Genomic DNA, 16,706 nt, shown 5'->3' on the forward strand with positions numbered 1-16,706 from the left:
AGCATCTGACAATCTTTAATTCTTGCACACTAAAAAAACTTAATGATTACAAAAGTTAAAGTTCATTTAAAGACGAAAATGTCCTTAACCCAAATCAAAAAATAGGATTGTTTTTGAGAAAGTCATAAAATCATAGGACTTCAAGAAACTTCTATAGGTCATCTATTCTAGTCCCTTCTGCAGGTAGGATCAGTTATATTTATGGCATTCCTGACAGATGTCTGTCTTATGTGCTCTTAAAGCCAACTAGCAACAGAGATTTTGTAATCTACTGAGAGAAATTCTGTCAGCATGCTTCCATATCTATAACTGCTGGAAGATTTTTCTTACTGTTTAATACAAATCTTCCTTACTGCATTATTGTTTTGTCGTATTCACTGTGTACTCGGAGAACAGACTTTTCAGCAGTCTGTTTTGTATTTTAAAACACTCATGTACCCCTGTGATCTCCCCTCTATGACAGGCCTAATTTCCACAATCTTTACAAGCAGATCATGTTTTGAAATCTCTTCTTGATCTCTTCTGTACTCTTTCCAAATGGTCTGCATCCTTCAAGTTAGGGTTCTGCTCAGAATCAATGGAAAGAGTTTATTTCTTTCCATGGACTATTAAGAGATCCTAGGGTTATTAGCCTCCAAAGGATAAAGTTAATCTTTGTGAAGCACTGAAGTAAATAAATTGTATTTTGTAGTGTCTTGCTAGATGTCTGCAATGTAAGGACCATTGCTCCTAAAATAGCTCCCTGACTGTTATCGTACGGTAAATGATGTGAATGACTTGTTGCTATATTCACAATACAGATGGTCTCAAAACCCACAGCTATGTAGCTTTATTATGTGACTAGGTTCTGAAGTGTGCTACTCAGCTATTTTATTAAACCTACCATGTGGAATACTTCAGTTTAGCAGATGGGAGTCTCTAAGTCATGTTATGAATCAGAAGGCACTCACTGGATACAAACTATTTGAAGAAAAAGTTCACTGAGAAATAACCAGGTCCTGTGTCTGAAAACATCTACCATCTCATGCTATTCTTTTACTCACTATTATTTCACTGAGAATTATTATTTTTTTTTTAAATTTGTCCGTGTGTAAGTGTGCATGTGTGACTCCATCATGTGATATAAATCAGGGTCAATTCTGGCTCTTCAGAAATTATTTTTTATAACACCTGGTTGTAAATTCTAAACCTCCCACACCTTTGGCTCTTAGGCAACATATTGCCTCATAGGCTTTCTAACGTGGTTTATTGACTCAGAAAAATAAAATTGAAATTCAAAACTAGAAGAAATGTTGCCGTACACAACATTTCCTTAATGTTGCAGTGGTAGGTCAGCCAGGTCTGGAGGACCATACTCCAAAGATTTAATTAACTGCAGCAAAGAAACACTGTGCACATGGAATGAATACCATTGCTGTCCTTCTGGACAACTTGAAAGGCAGTACTAAAATAAATCCAAATACTGAGGCAGTCCCCAAAAATATATGATGGTTACAATTTTTCTACTCATACATCAAACTCATAATTCACAATAGTGAAAACATGCAGTGTTTCCTTAAGAAAATAAAATAGTTCTTCTCTTAGGTGTCTTTTCTGAACAACAATAAAAATATTGCTGGCTGTAGAACTGGCAAATAGGTTCTGTTCTCTCAGTACAGAACTGATGGAGATGAATTGCATTCAAAAGGAAATATCTAGAAGACCAGTGTGGAAACATACCAATTCAGAAACCCCTACAATCACAGGAAGTTACTAGTATGCTACCTTTTGCCAGCTGTCTATTGCAATAGGTTACTATGTATCTCATGTTGGGCTAAGGTTAATAAAGGCTAGGCATTCAATTAATTCAATATGAATCTTTCAGCTGACATTGGCAGTTATTAAATTGGGCCCTAGAACAAAAAGAATTGCACGAGGGCGTCTTTCAGAGAGGTTTTCTTTTATTATCTTAAAGAAAACAGCATTGGGAACAACAGAGGTAAAGATGTTCTTTTGTACATCTCCTGGATGAATAATGTTGTAAAATAATATTGATAAAGTAAGAAAGCAGAAAATAGTGAGGCGTGTTATTTCCTTGTAGCCGGTATTACCAGCAAGTCATAAATTCAGTCACACACACATGAGCACGTACACACACACACTGAAACACTTCTATTTCAGTACTTCAGCCAAGGTCATTCTATGCAAAATGGAACTCGCACTCCAGATGCTGAAGCCAGGGTAGTGTTTATTAATCTCAAGATGTGATGTTTATAAGGGGTTATCACCTTCATGACTGCCATACAGTAGATCTCACAGATCTCCTTATGTTGAGCAAATCTTGATCACAAACACCGGTGCATTATACTTGACATCACATGCTTTTGACACTATTTTTAAAGTAGCAGTTTCTACACAGAGAGCTCACAAATCTGTACCACAAAAGAATGAGGACAAATTCAATCTTTCATAAATTTAAAATACATATTTCAAACTAGCAACCCTGGGCAATTTGAAATAACACTGAAAACAGCCTGAACTCATGTACTTGAATAGTACTTGACTTTACATAGAAAGAATCCAAGATAATAGTGATTAATATGAATTGTAGAATCTGATATCATCCTCTCTAATCATTACCATACAAACATATGTTTTATTTGTATTCTCAGGTAGCTTTATCCAGACACATCAATTACCCCAGCTCTATCAAAGTGGGTTTTTTTTCCCTTGAAACCAAAAAAAATCTTTACTTGTACGACCCAAAAGGTAAGCCAATTCTTTGATATAATCTCTGATCAGAGAAAGTCTTTAAGGGCAAGCTGAAGATAATTCTTTCAAATGGGGTACCACTCTGCTTTCTCAAATACTCAAGATCATCTATATTCCTATATTGGCTAACCAATGAGATAATCTACATTAAAACATACCCCCACTGTGTGTTTCTACTGAATCAATACTACTCTCAATCTACACAAAAGCACCACCAGTATGTATTAAGCAGATACTACCTTCACTCTCACAGTTTCCCAACTGATGTGAAGAGCTGTGTGTAAATCTCATAAATTCACTCCTAGAGTCTTCCATTTGTTCCAAGTTGTGCATCTTAACAGTGAATGTGTACAATTCAAACCAGTCTTTCTTCTATATAAATTGAAATTTACTGCAGAGGAATATAATGGTTTGAATTTAATAGGTGAATGAGAATTGTGCAGATGATTTTTTCATAACAGAATACATGCTTTTCATTTTAGCTATTAAGAATACCACTTCACAGTCCCAGATATGAGAAAATATCCACTTAGATCTTGAAAACAGTGCCTGGGTTTGAAGGGACCCTAAAGATCATCCAGTTCCAACCACCCTGTCATGTACAGGGACACCTTTCACTAGACCAGATTGCTCAGAGCTCCATCCAGCCCGGTCTCAAACACTTCCAGGGATGAGGCATCCACAACTTCTCTGGGCACCATTCCAGGGCCTCATCACCTTCACAGAATTTATAATTATAGTTCTGTTTTCTCCCCAGAAAACTTATATTCCTTGAAGAAAATTACATATCTAGTGTAGATGTTTTAATGCCTTCTAGGCTGAATTTTCACTGAAGTGTAAGTTTCAGTCCTTTCATAGCTAGGCTTTTCTTGCCTTAGTGCATGGAGTATCTACTCTTTCAGCTTTTAGAGTCCTGTCTGTTAGCACTGGCTATGCCCATAACAGTAAGTAGTTTGGAGTAACAGGAATGGTTTAGTAAATCATACCAATTAGTACTAAGGCCCTTACAAAAGCTACTGGTTACTTTGAATTGTATTCTATTTGGCTCTATGGACTGAACTACATGTCTCTTGAAGCCCCTCAAAGCCCCCCAAAGGTCCAGTGTTTGGTTGAGATGTCAAAGAAGGTAAGAAAGTATCTGGTGCGTACCCATGAGAATTTAGCCCTCTCTGTAATAATTCTACCTTAAAACCAAATTGATGCACCAAAAATGTTCTGAAGAACAAAACAATGGAAAAAAACCCAAAAAACCCACAAGGAAAACGATCAGAGTTTTTGTTTTAAAATAGTACAGTTGATTCAAACCAAAATACTAATGCAATATATCCACTAGAGAATTACAGTTGGGCTTTTTTAGTTCATCCATGCGGGGAAAAAAGAAAAAGAATAACATTGACAGAGAAGTAACTGTAAGCCACTTCCAAGCTGAAGGTCCTGTGTGATAGCATTAAAAATTCCACACTACTTCTGAGCAACTATTCCGTCTGATATGATTAATCAGGACACCTTATCAAGACAAATAATAAAATTTTATGTATTCAATATAATATGCCATATTTCTTTTTTCCCCCCATTTTTTGTAATACAGTCAATATGACATATGGCTTAAAAATAGAGACTTCTACCAGCTGTGACCATTGATACTGCTGTCAGGAAAGCACAAAAGTATCCCAAGAAGACTTCAAAAATAAAGCTTATTTTGAGGTAAATACAAGTGGAAAACATAAATTATCACATAGTTCTGTAATAATAAATTGAAAACACAAAATATACTTTTGACATGTTATTCTTATTCTTCTTTTGCTCAAGGCATTTATTGATGTACAAATGTAGCAATGCAATATTAGATTTTGTTGAGAATGAAAGTAGATTACTGCAGGTTTAATGTCATGTCCTGAATCAGATCAGGTCCCTGTCCCATAATCTCATACATTACACACAATGAGCACAAATCTCCTTTCCTGACCAAAATGGATGATGTGGTCAAACACTCACAAAGCACTGCAAGTCACTAAACTGAGTGTGAGGAGTGCTCTGTCTTCTGACTAAGTACATCACAAGCCAAATGTTGACACTGCTCTTGGACCATTCAAAATGCCTCTGCTCTTAACCTACTAAAAATCACTCCATTAAGAAAAAATACTTTCATTAACAAATATCAATGTTGTTTCTAAAAAACCCCATACGTTCAGGTTTTGGTCTTTCCCATTCTAAATCTTCCTCAGAATATGTTTTTCTACTCATCTCAGTAGGGCTGTGGAGGTGTTTGGAGGGTTGTATGTTTTTTCTTTTGTTTTTCTGGTGTTTATTTGGAGGGTTGTTTGTTTTTATTTTCTTTTTAAAATTAGATTAGTATAACTATAGCAGGATATGGATATCATAAGGATATCCTAAAGATAAAGATATAGAATTAGTATGGTTTAGGCAGAGTGCAATCAAAGAACTTAGCTAACAACAATTAACAGGACAAAATAAATTTGTAAAATTTTCAGTGCAATTCAGAAAAAAAAAAGAAAAATACAAAAGCAAGTCACCGAGAATTTTTAAATACCCTTAGTACTACTTGCATAGTTAATACTTTCAACATTATGACCACTTTCACTTTTAAGACATACAGCAAAGCAGAAACATTGCTAAACTTTGTGATTCTAAATTTCCCCTATATAAACACAGAATTCACTAGGGAGAGAGATCATTAGTGTCAAAAAATAAATTGCAAAGGATTTTTATTTCAATTTACTACAAGTTGTGGAGACACTATTGTCATAAATCTAACCTAGTAAATGATCTTCATCACTGCCAAACAATCAAATAAAGGTTTTGAAGTAAAGCTAAAATATTAGCTTATCTGAACATCAACTGGAAGTTTAGCACCTCTCTCCTTTAGAATTTTAACACAGACGGCAAAGGGAATATGTTTAAGGCTTTTATGGAAGTAATGATGAGTTCAGTCATACAACAGACCAAAATAGGATCTTGTCTGCAGCAGGATTTCTTTATTCCCTGATGTTCTCAACTGAAATAATATATTTGGGTTATATGGGAAAATAATTAAGAATAGCTACTTCCTGCCCAGCACAATAAACTGTTACTTTTTTTGACAACCAGAGCTGAATTACTAGTGTACACTGAGATGTGAGCCATATGGAAAGGGAAACACAATTGCCAAATAAAGGATTAAAATGAAAGGGGTGGGGGGGGCTGAGATGGATGGTGGGGTGGAGAAGGGGGGGGCAGATCTCTGTCACAGAAAAAAATTTGCATGAAGGAAGACCAAATGGCAATATGTTGTTATAGCCTTCGAACGTGCAATTTGCAGATTGATTTCCTTGCTTACTTTGAATAGTAGATGTAAAGATTATGCTGAAATCTAGGAAAATTTGATTGTACATGTGCCAAAGTGAATTGAGAACTTGAGTCAAATGCCTGCCCCTGTTCTAACAAATTCATAATGAGAAAATAGCTCTGCAAGGCATTTCTTTGTAAACACATCCAACAAATTTTGCAGCTATGCATTTTAAGAGCATAGGCATGCAAGATGACTCTCCCTCACTAATTTAGCTTGTTCTTATAACAGGACTGAATTCGTGCAGCTTTAGCCTTCTATGATAATCATGAATGTCACACATCTTGTTATATTTCTCTCATCTCTGTGATCTCCGTTTGGTTGGGGTTTTTTAATTACTTGTTATCTCTATTTCTGGCTCATGTTTGGCAAGCTTGTGGCTGTTCCCACAGCAGAAGGTAGAATTACTGAAAGCCCTTTTCCATCCCTCAACAAGAAATATTTCTCAAATGCCACACATAGTCTGCTTGACTGATAGATGTACCACCTCTGGAGCAAAATTTGCCACTCCTATTCCTCAGTCATTTCTGTTTATTTGGAGAAGTTGGTTTTCTCCCTTCAGATACTTGTCAACATTTCCGGAAGATGTTTTAACTGGCACCCCATCAGCTGACATATCTAAGGCAGGAAGGCTGACTAGCTGTGAAAGATGTGACTCCCAACCCCAGCAGGATTCAAAGCACTGGAAACCGAAACAAACCCCGTAAGAGCATATGTTACCCTACTTACAATGAAGTTTTTGTGACATCCTTTTAATTGCAACCATATGACACTTGCTAGTAAGCCAGAGGCACTGAATATGAGTGAAAAGTCTCAAGTGAAGTTCTAAGCTTTGAGTTTTCAAAGGTACTTTCTAAACAGATGAGAAGCTTCACTTACAGCACAAAATAAATAAAATGCCAAAAGTTTTTTTTTTCAACAGTGCAGTTCTATAGAGTGGGCATATATACAAATCATCCCTGGAAAAAAACAAAAATACTGGCCAGCAACCAGGTTTTTAAAAAGATACTGTTAACAGAGTCCCTGTTTTGTGAATAGCTTGGATTGGAGGGAGCAGAGTTAATCATATAGGATTTGGACAGAAGGAGGCAATGTGATAGTTTATTTTTTATAGGAGCAAAACATATGGCATTCTAAAATGCTTAGACTATTGTTAGTCTTAGTTGTACATGCGTTAAAGTAGTATTCCCCCAGATACAAGTGAAGTTAATTTGTGTTTCATCTAGAATAAATGATAATTTATTAATGTCTAGACCCTACCTCAAACTTTCTTTCCCGTTTTGCTTTTCTTGAAAACATCCAAAAGAAGTTTCAAGTATTTTTCACCATCTCCGTTCCATTCTCCACCTATTTCTATATCCAAACAAATTTTAAGAGATGTAGATAACATTTTCCTCACTGATTTATTTTGTAGTAAGGCATGAAGCTCCAGATTGGTTGCCACTAGCATGTCTTGCTTACACTGTGTGTGGTAGGAATAAAAGACAGTTTTACGTGATAGTGTTATGAGAACTCAGAGAGTGAGATGACATGCTGAGATATGTAATTTCAGTAAAGTGCCATTAATTAAAAAAAAAAAATTGCAAGCTTGTACAATCTTCATTTTAAAAGAGCATGAATAATATCCAAGTATCAAATGGGAAACATTAGAGGAAACAGCAGTTACAAATAAAGAATGAAACAAAAAGGAAAATTTGTGTATGCTAGATTAATTTCACTAGAGATACCCAAGTTTAGTCCTGGATATAATTTGGTCCCTGTGTCAGGAAAGCACTTAAGTATGTGTTTAAATCTATCTCTATTTAGAGAAGCACTTTAGCACATGCTCAACTTCAAGCATCAGCTTTAAGAGCCATTGACCTCTGTAAAACTTAAACACAAGCTTAAAAATTTAATCATGTAATTAAAGTTCTATATTAAATAAAGATGCTTCCGTGAAAGGGGACCTTTGCCATGTACCTTCAAGTGGTTAAACTGAGAGAATTCTAGAAATGAGAGAGTAACATTGAAATGGTGTTGGAACACTGATGCTTAAAAAGCAGAATAGAAAACAGTGGCTAAGAATTAATCAGAATTTATGGCATATTTAGGATAGTCATGGTTAGGAAGAGGCTTCCCCTATTTTTGTGTGCATGTCCCATGGATTCCTAGGTAAGTGTTTTTCTGTTTCCTGATTTGGTTCATCAGTTAGCACAGACAGGAATTAAATGATTCTCCCACTGTTGCCATGTTGAAGACTGTCTACACTGTGTTTTCCTAATGGTTCTCAGGAAAGAACAAACCTGGCAACACTATTGTCTATGTCCTTGAACAACCTGCTAGAGTTTTGCAGCCTCCCATCTCTCCGGGAGATGCCAGCTTGAAAGATCAAAAAAAAGTTGCCAGCTTGAAACAACACAAAGGTGATGAAGATTATGAAAAGAATATCCCGTAGCTTTGAGAAAAGACAGGTTAGGAAAAAAGCTTTAGCAAGACATGACTAGCCAGTCTTGATCAGCATTTTTAGTTTGGGACTGATATTGAGAACACCAGAAGACCCTGAGACTATCCGTGGCTCATACTGGAGTTGTGTATGAGATCTGCAGAAGATTAATGAATTAATCCTCTCCACAGCAAAAAGAAATTAACTGTCAAAAAACAAATTAGTTGCCCAAAGTGGCACTGCAAATCTATGTGAAGAAGGAAATTAAATATGTACCAATATAATCCAAGATTAACTGCAAAGACGGAACCATTTTTCTTAGGAAAAAAATAAATTGAATTTGTAGAAAAAAGACAGATAAAAAGTAAAAATTTTTAAATTAGAGGAAAAAACAGACTTTTTTTTTTTGCTATATGACTAAATTAAATTAAATCAAATCAGTAAGACTATATACACATGCAAATATTGGAAACCAAAAGCAAAGACAAAGAAAATACTTAATAAAAACATGCAGAGAACAAGAGTCATAAATTGTAATGGGAAAAGTAAAAATAGAAATAAAAAAAAACTTGGTTAAAACCTAGAATTTTGCATAGTAATTGCTTTGCTGAGTGAACTGGACAATTCAGGAGATAAATTGTGTGAACAGTTTCTAGAAAGCACTTTTGAAATATATGGAAGAAAATTATGCTGAATGTCAGAAAACATATTTACCATCCCATAATAAAAATAAAAATAAATACAGAAATTTGATGTTTGGAAAGAATATTTTATGCAGCATTAAACTGTTAAACCTGAACTTTCTGGTCATGAGACGCTCCGCGTGGATTAATACGAGAAGATACAAGAACAGAAGATACAAGAATTCAGAATTTTAGATATCAGTGGGATTCATCTCACCTAATCTTATGTGTGTAACAGTGACATGAAGGGGTGGATAATCACTGCAGAGCAACTGCTACCTTCAAATGGTAATTCTTTCCTTTCCAAAATGATTTTCAAAGAAAGGCAGCATCATAGCTAAATTAGAACGAGGGCTCAACCTGGAACATAGCACAGATTTGTAGGAAGGTAAATTAAAACATCTCATCAAAAACTAGCCTGTCTAGAAATGCTTTTCAGTATCAAAATATCTTAGAAATCTAATTTACTTGCAGTGATGGATATTGTTACTGCAGAAATTTACATTATTTCCCCATTCAGAATCTGGTGACTATACTCATAATGCCAGTTCTTCAATCAAGTGACACACCTAGGAGCAAGTATGGTCAAAGGTGAGAACATCTTTAAGTAGTTCTGCATACCTTAAAACTGAATCACTTTCTGCAGCTACTATCTTCCCTTAAAAAACAGCAAGCTAGCAGTTAATAAACTTCCAATGAGGCACCTGCCAAGGTATCAAGTTATAGGATGTATCTAAGCCTAATTATATAGACAATCCTATCTGTAGACAACCTTTAATCCACTAAGAAGCTTTCCCGAAAATAGGCTAACCACAAACGTAATTTTTCCTTCTCTAAAAATGTTAGTTCTTCAGCACTTCAGTCCCTGATTATATGAGAATGTACTTTCTCGGTAATGTCTCGCAAGAATTGCTACTTCAAAACTTACTTGACACATATATATAGCAATGAATTTTCTCCTTAAAATTTTTCATTAGGACATGTAAAAGACTTCTAGTGCCCTTAAAAATGGATTGGTTCAGAACACAAATTTTTTTTTTCCTTGATATGTCATCCACACTCTAAATCTTATAGCTACAAATTTTTTGTCACCTCAGGCCTTATCTGCAAAACAAGGTAAATCTAAAATAATCCACAGTGAAAATCAGAAACAGAAATTTACTGAATTAGGGCAGAAACACTGAACTACATCATGTGGTTCACATCCATTTCCTATGATTCTGTGGACAAGTTATGTGCCAAGGCTTCAGATTAGACATTTTCCTATTTTAATAGAAAAATATTGTTCAAGCAGAAACAGGGTAAGAAAACAAACTAATCCAGAAGAGTTCACCTGGAGTATTTAATAAAAAATAGATCTTACCAACTTCAAATACAGGAAAATCCTTATTATGAAACACATGAGATGAACATCAATATTTAAAGAAAGGATTGTGATATTTCCAATATCCTCAAAGACATCATTTGGAACAAGCATAATTTATCATCAGCATTCACAAATTATCTCCATTGTGGTTTACTACTATTCACATTATCTTTTCCTCGAAATGAAAGAATCCTCAACATCTATTTCTTGTCTTTCACAGGAAACAAAATTTCCATAATGAAAAGCAAGTTTTACAGTTTTTTTAAAATTCTTCCTACGCACAGTAGAAACATGTCCTAAAGCATCGCATAGATTAAAGTAGTCTTAGTTCATTTAGTTTTGAATTCAGTTAATCATTAGTTTTCAGTCTAATAAGCTTTTTAAATAACAATTTCTTAGATATCAGACAAGGTAAGTCTCTCTCTGCAACATATTATTGGCAAATTCCGGTCAGTAAAAGTCTGAAATATCCTATGTGCTCAGCTCTCTACTAGAAAGGAGAACATTGGCTACTATCCTGCCTACTCATATGCACATGTGGTCAAGAACAAAAGTAAATTAAGTGCACTAATTGAGAATTTTATAGACAAACTGAACCATGGCTTGGAGAAGGAATCCATTTTAAATTAGTAATATCCACTAAGATTAACAGAGGGAGAACAGAAACGTTTTATCTATCACAAAATACTTTCACTCCTAAATATTCCTAGGGAAGTACCAAACATATTCATTCATTTCCCCAAATTCCAAAGATTTCCTTGAAAAAAGTTAGCGCTAATACTAATCTATCTAAAATATCATAATGCATTCACCATCACAACATTTCTAACTGCACTGCTTTCTAATCTGCATCTCCTAATTATTTTCACCCTGTTGCTCTCTTTCCCATTTCTCCTCACAAAATCTCCCAGGCAATGAATACCATTTTACATAGAACACTGAAAATATGTGACCTAATGAAGAAGCTGTTCTCCAGCAGTTAATTTGCTTCATTGGAATTTCACTTGAAGGTAATCTTATGCCTGATCCTTAAAACAAAATTCAAAAAGCATGTAAAGGAACTTCCATTTTCTCCTACTGGAGAATATCACTGAAGCTGCACAAAGCATTTACAACATATCAGCATTTGGTTAGAAATAATTCATACCTGGTCATAATGACCAGCAGTCAATTTTTACAAAATTTGGATTCACTGATTTCCACTGCTTACACTCTTGGATATTTGTGAAATTACTTCTCAACAAGAACTTAAAACTCAAAGCTCTATAAAATAATAATCAAACCTGTCCAAAACTCATCAGAACTTTTTGCACAGAACTTTGCAAAGAAAAAAGAGGTAAAAATCTATCTGCAACATATTACTGGCAAGCTCATACAACTACCTGCTATGACAGATAAATTGTGATGTAGTGTTAAGTACGATCAGTGAGAGCATAGCACTGGATTTATTAGCAGATATTTTGAAGAATTCTCCAATTAATTGTTCTCCTAACTTCTTTCTAAATCAGTTATTGCTGCTGGCTATCTGGGAATATTTTGCTTTACTCTGTCACATAAAAGCACTTTCAGTAAAGTCCTAGGCATTACAAGTACCACTCATCATCTGTTTGCTTTGGCATGGTGATCCTTCCTCACCATGTCTTTGTTCATCACAACCAGTCATTTTACTTGGTCTTAGATTAGACATCACTTCTGGGTGGAAACCATGTCTGTCTGAATACTTATTTTAGTACCACCTCTGAGCACTCTTTTGAATGTTCATGGAAGTGGTTCTTTAAAAGTCACACACATGTTCTCCTCTGCTTAGTACTTATTTTTCTACTGAATCACACTTTAAAAGTCAAATAAAACCAAGGGACAATAGTATGCATATTATATGAAAGGAAAAGAAGAAAAGTCATCTCCCAGAGTATACCTGAGGCTGCAAATTCCAGAAATAAACAATAACCTTGACAAGAGTTCTGAAGGGCTGTAGGTTAAATATGGAAACATATCTGAACATACTAACTTCTTAGGTTACTGTCTTACACATGACAACAGGCACAGTGTAATCAATACACTAACAGTTATCATAGACCATCATAGACCATACCATACTTAAACAGCAGCTAACAAACCAATTATTTGGTGAAAAAATGATAGATCCTTCAGAAGTATGAGAAGTAGTGGCTACTTTGTACTGATAATGAGGTATAATGAGATGACAGAGAAAATCTCAAATCACACTGCAGAACAAGATTTAGAAACCAGTGCATGAAAACTGTACTTTGAGTTCTCCTAAGGCCAATGAATAGAATTAGGAGATTATTAGGGATCTATTAATAATTCTTTGTAAAGAACTGGCTATTTCTCTCAACACCTGGGGGAAAAAAATCTGGAAAATAATCTGCATTAATCTAATATTACTTTCCTGAAGTTTCACATAGGACTAATTTATGGCAAACTTTTAGCAAAAAATACAGTAATTGGTAGCAACAGGACCTCACATTTTTTCAGAAGAGTTAAATCACATGAAACTCTCTCTTTCTCCAGACACTTGCAAGTGCTTCAGAAGTTGTTTCAAAGTAATATTAATAGTTCTATGAGTAATTGCTGCTGGAGGGAGACTGAAAATGGACCTTCCTGGGAAAAATACTGTAAATGATATGACATTCTTTCTCTCTGAATAAGCAAAAGTCGTCAGATATTAAAAATATACTTCCCAAGAAAGCTGAATTACACAGAAATAGATATACTCATTCAAAATGTGTTTCTGGGCTACATTTTTAACTCCTCTTTATAGGAATGATTACGGAAATCACTTTGCTGAGAAGCCCGAAGGACAAAGTAGAGTACAAAACTATATGTTTAAATGAAAATGGATTTAAACATGAAATATTGAAATTGTTATCATTCAACAGTTTGGCAACATAATATTTTATAAAGGTTTTTCAGATCCTCTAGTAAAGGAATAATCTATCACTGATTCATATAACAATTGTTAGCTCTTAGAGTTCAGATGTAAATATACTATGGTCCTTTCCTCTCTTATTTTTGGCACCAAGAAACAATGTAATTATAACCAGCTTTAAAACCAGCTTTAAGATCTGATCAGTGTGTAACCTCTGTCTTTCCTTTACGTAATAACTTTGCTACAACTCATGTATCTCTGTTCTGCTGCAATTAATCTAAATACATTCAAATAAATAAGACAGCAAAAGAAAACAGAACTTGCACATTAGGAATGAACTACTTTCTCTGGCATTTACTCACTTTATAGTGTGGTATTAAAACATAAACTCATGTTGTGTATTATGCTTTATTGACATAGTTTACCACATGGTTATACAATCATCATATACATCATATAAAACATCAATACTTCACTCATATGCTGGTTTCCTACAACTCCATTAAGGATGTAAATTTACATGATGATGACTGGTTCAAATCCTTTTCATGTGAAATGCCTTGGTAGTAATATCTCTAGAACAAAATGGTCCACAAAGCTCAAGATGGAACATACAATGGTGAGGAAAATGGTAGCCAGAAGACCTCCAAAAGAATGAGCAAAGTATATTACAAACAAAAATAAAGGAATAAAATGTCTTCACTGGGACATTGTGATACAGAAAAGACAGGAGAACAAGCCTTTGAGGCTATGACTTACATATCCTGAGACTGTTCTTTGGCACTGAAAACACCAGCATGTAAACGCTTATGCTGCTGCTATTAACTCTTTTGCTTTCTAAAACGATCAGGTCAGGATAAGGCACATCTGAATTGCCTACCAGGGATGGTCTCTGGTCTGCTCCGACAGCTGGACTGTATTCAGGAGCTGCTTGGAAGGGTCTCATTTGGTCTGGGCCAAAGCCATATGAAGGACAAATCTAACAATTCAACAATGTAGACAATTCAGTTCCAGTGGCTGGAAATATTCCTTGGAGCTGTTTTATTCAGGATAAATGTAGCCTGTGTTGTCATTAGATATTTGCTATTGATAGTCAAGTTACATGGAAGATATTTCAATGACATGCTTATGAATGATGTTATAAAACCTTAACATAAAAGACAGAAGCATTGAGCAGATTTCACTTCTTATGAGCAATAGCTATTTACAGAATACAATCAGAAAAGACACTTGAAACCTCTCCTAATATCATCATTATCATAACCATCATCATGGCTAGGCTTCGCGAACGAAGATTTGGGAAAGGCTCTATCCACATTTGTTACAAGCATGCTGGTGGCTTATGAGGCCAATACGAGACAGGCATGTCCAATTGCAAAAGGCACAGCAGAAAGACTCCTTAGATGGTATATTCTACAAGACACGATTCTTTCTGCATTGTCTTTCCTCCTCAAGAGTGATCCTGTGTGCTTTCTCAAAAGCATCAGCAGCGTTATAGATGGCGTGTCTCCAGGCCTCCCGATTGGAGGCCAGAGTAGACCAGTTATGGTGATCAATATGGCCAAGGCTGAGATGTTGTTTCAGGGAGTCCTTGTATCTTTTCTTCGGGGCTCCTCTCTTGCAGCAGCCGGTGGCAAGTTCACCATAAAACAAGATCTTAGGGAGGCGGTGGTCCTTCATCCTTGAGATGTGTCCTGCCCAACACAACTGTGTTCTCAGCAACATGGTCTCAATACTTGTGATAGTTGCTTGTTCTAGAACAGATGTATTGGTCACATAATCTGACCAGTGGATGTTTAGGATTGTACGGAGGCAGCGTTGATGGAAGCGTTCTAAGAGTTGCAGGTGGTGGTGGTAGATGACCCGTGATTTGGAACCATATAAGAGAGTAGACAGCACAATGGCTTTGTATAAAATGCACAAAATAAACCTTTCCGAGTTTGTTAAATTACACGATAAAAAAATAGTGTATTTTAGATAATATATTAACTAATTTATTTATTGATTATATAATTGAAATAACCAACTTTAATTTAGACATATGCATTTAAATCAACAGATATTCTAAGCTGCATGTTTTTAGAAACAAACAAACAAAAAAATTGCTTCAGAGCAATTACTTTAGGTATAAAGTGACACATTGACAGTAATATTACCAAACATAGCAAATATACTAACATATCTGTGTTTACAGGCTAGTCTAAAGGTTTGTCAGACACGTCCAAAGTAAAATATATTAAGTACAATTTTATCAAATTATTAAAAAAACCCTCTTAGACTTTTATTTATAAGAGAATTTATGTACCAAATGAAAAGCATCACGAGAGTTTCATCCAACTCTGAAACTTTTTTTTATTTATAAGGAAACTGCCAAGTTGATGAAAAAATCAAGAACATGAATCTGATAAAAGTAACACACTGAACATTGTAAAACACTGTCAGGAGGTCCTATATAAATAATAAACCCACAAAGCTAAAAAGGAAGAAAAGCAAGTTGATTACTTGTGGAATGGTATTATAACCAGAAGATTTAATTAAAAAATTAATTGGTTGACCTTCTTACCTCCAGACAAATAGGTCTAAATCTGGAAACTCCCACTCCTCTTATTGACTTTCCCCAGAACAAAACAAAACAACAACAACAACAAACCAACCAAACAAAAAAACCCTAAAAAACTAAATAAGGCCAAACTCAGTCGAAACCTACTTCCATATAAATATTTAATTCACTTCTTAGAAAAACAAATTATTTTGTGTATTTTATATAAAATATATGCCAGCAAACTTTCTTTCTGTTTACAGAGTAAAGATGAGAAACAAGTCCTTGGTCAAGTTGTGCTCTTGTGCTAAAGGACATGCAAAAATTCTGGTTTGACCTCTTTTAACTTCCAGAAAATAAATGGGACAGCACATGTTCAATCAAAGTGATTAAATTACCTGAGGCTTCCCCCTCAAATCTGCAGCTGCTAGCTGGAAGGTAGTGAAATGAGGTCATGAGGATGAACATAATGACTTCCAGAGCTACAGAGGCACTCCTGGATGTTCCCCCACTGACAAAGTACTTGAGCTGGTAAATATCTCCTTTGGGTCAGATATTTTAATACTAGTAGATAAAATTTGTTTTGCCTGTAATAATCACAATTACACTGGACATTTAAGTCATGGTAGGAAGCAGGTCCTGGGTACAACAAATCTGCTGCACAAAAAAATGGAGAAGTCAAGGAGTTGAAGTTGGGAGAGAATCTCAG

General features: G+C 35.2%; 1 protein-coding gene across 4 annotated transcripts in view; it reads right to left on the bottom strand.

Annotated features, from left to right (window-relative positions):
- The window catches only part of PCDH9 (protocadherin 9), a 689,952-nt gene that overhangs the window by 45,126 nt on the left and 628,120 nt on the right, over positions 1-16,706 (bottom strand). The window lies entirely within an intron of this gene.

Source organism: Manacus candei, unplaced genomic scaffold (assembly GCF_025592945.1).
Source record: "Manacus candei isolate 608988 ecotype Guabito, Panama unplaced genomic scaffold, ASM2559294v1 h1tg000014l, whole genome shotgun sequence".
Lineage (NCBI taxonomy): Eukaryota > Metazoa > Chordata > Aves > Passeriformes > Pipridae > Manacus > Manacus candei.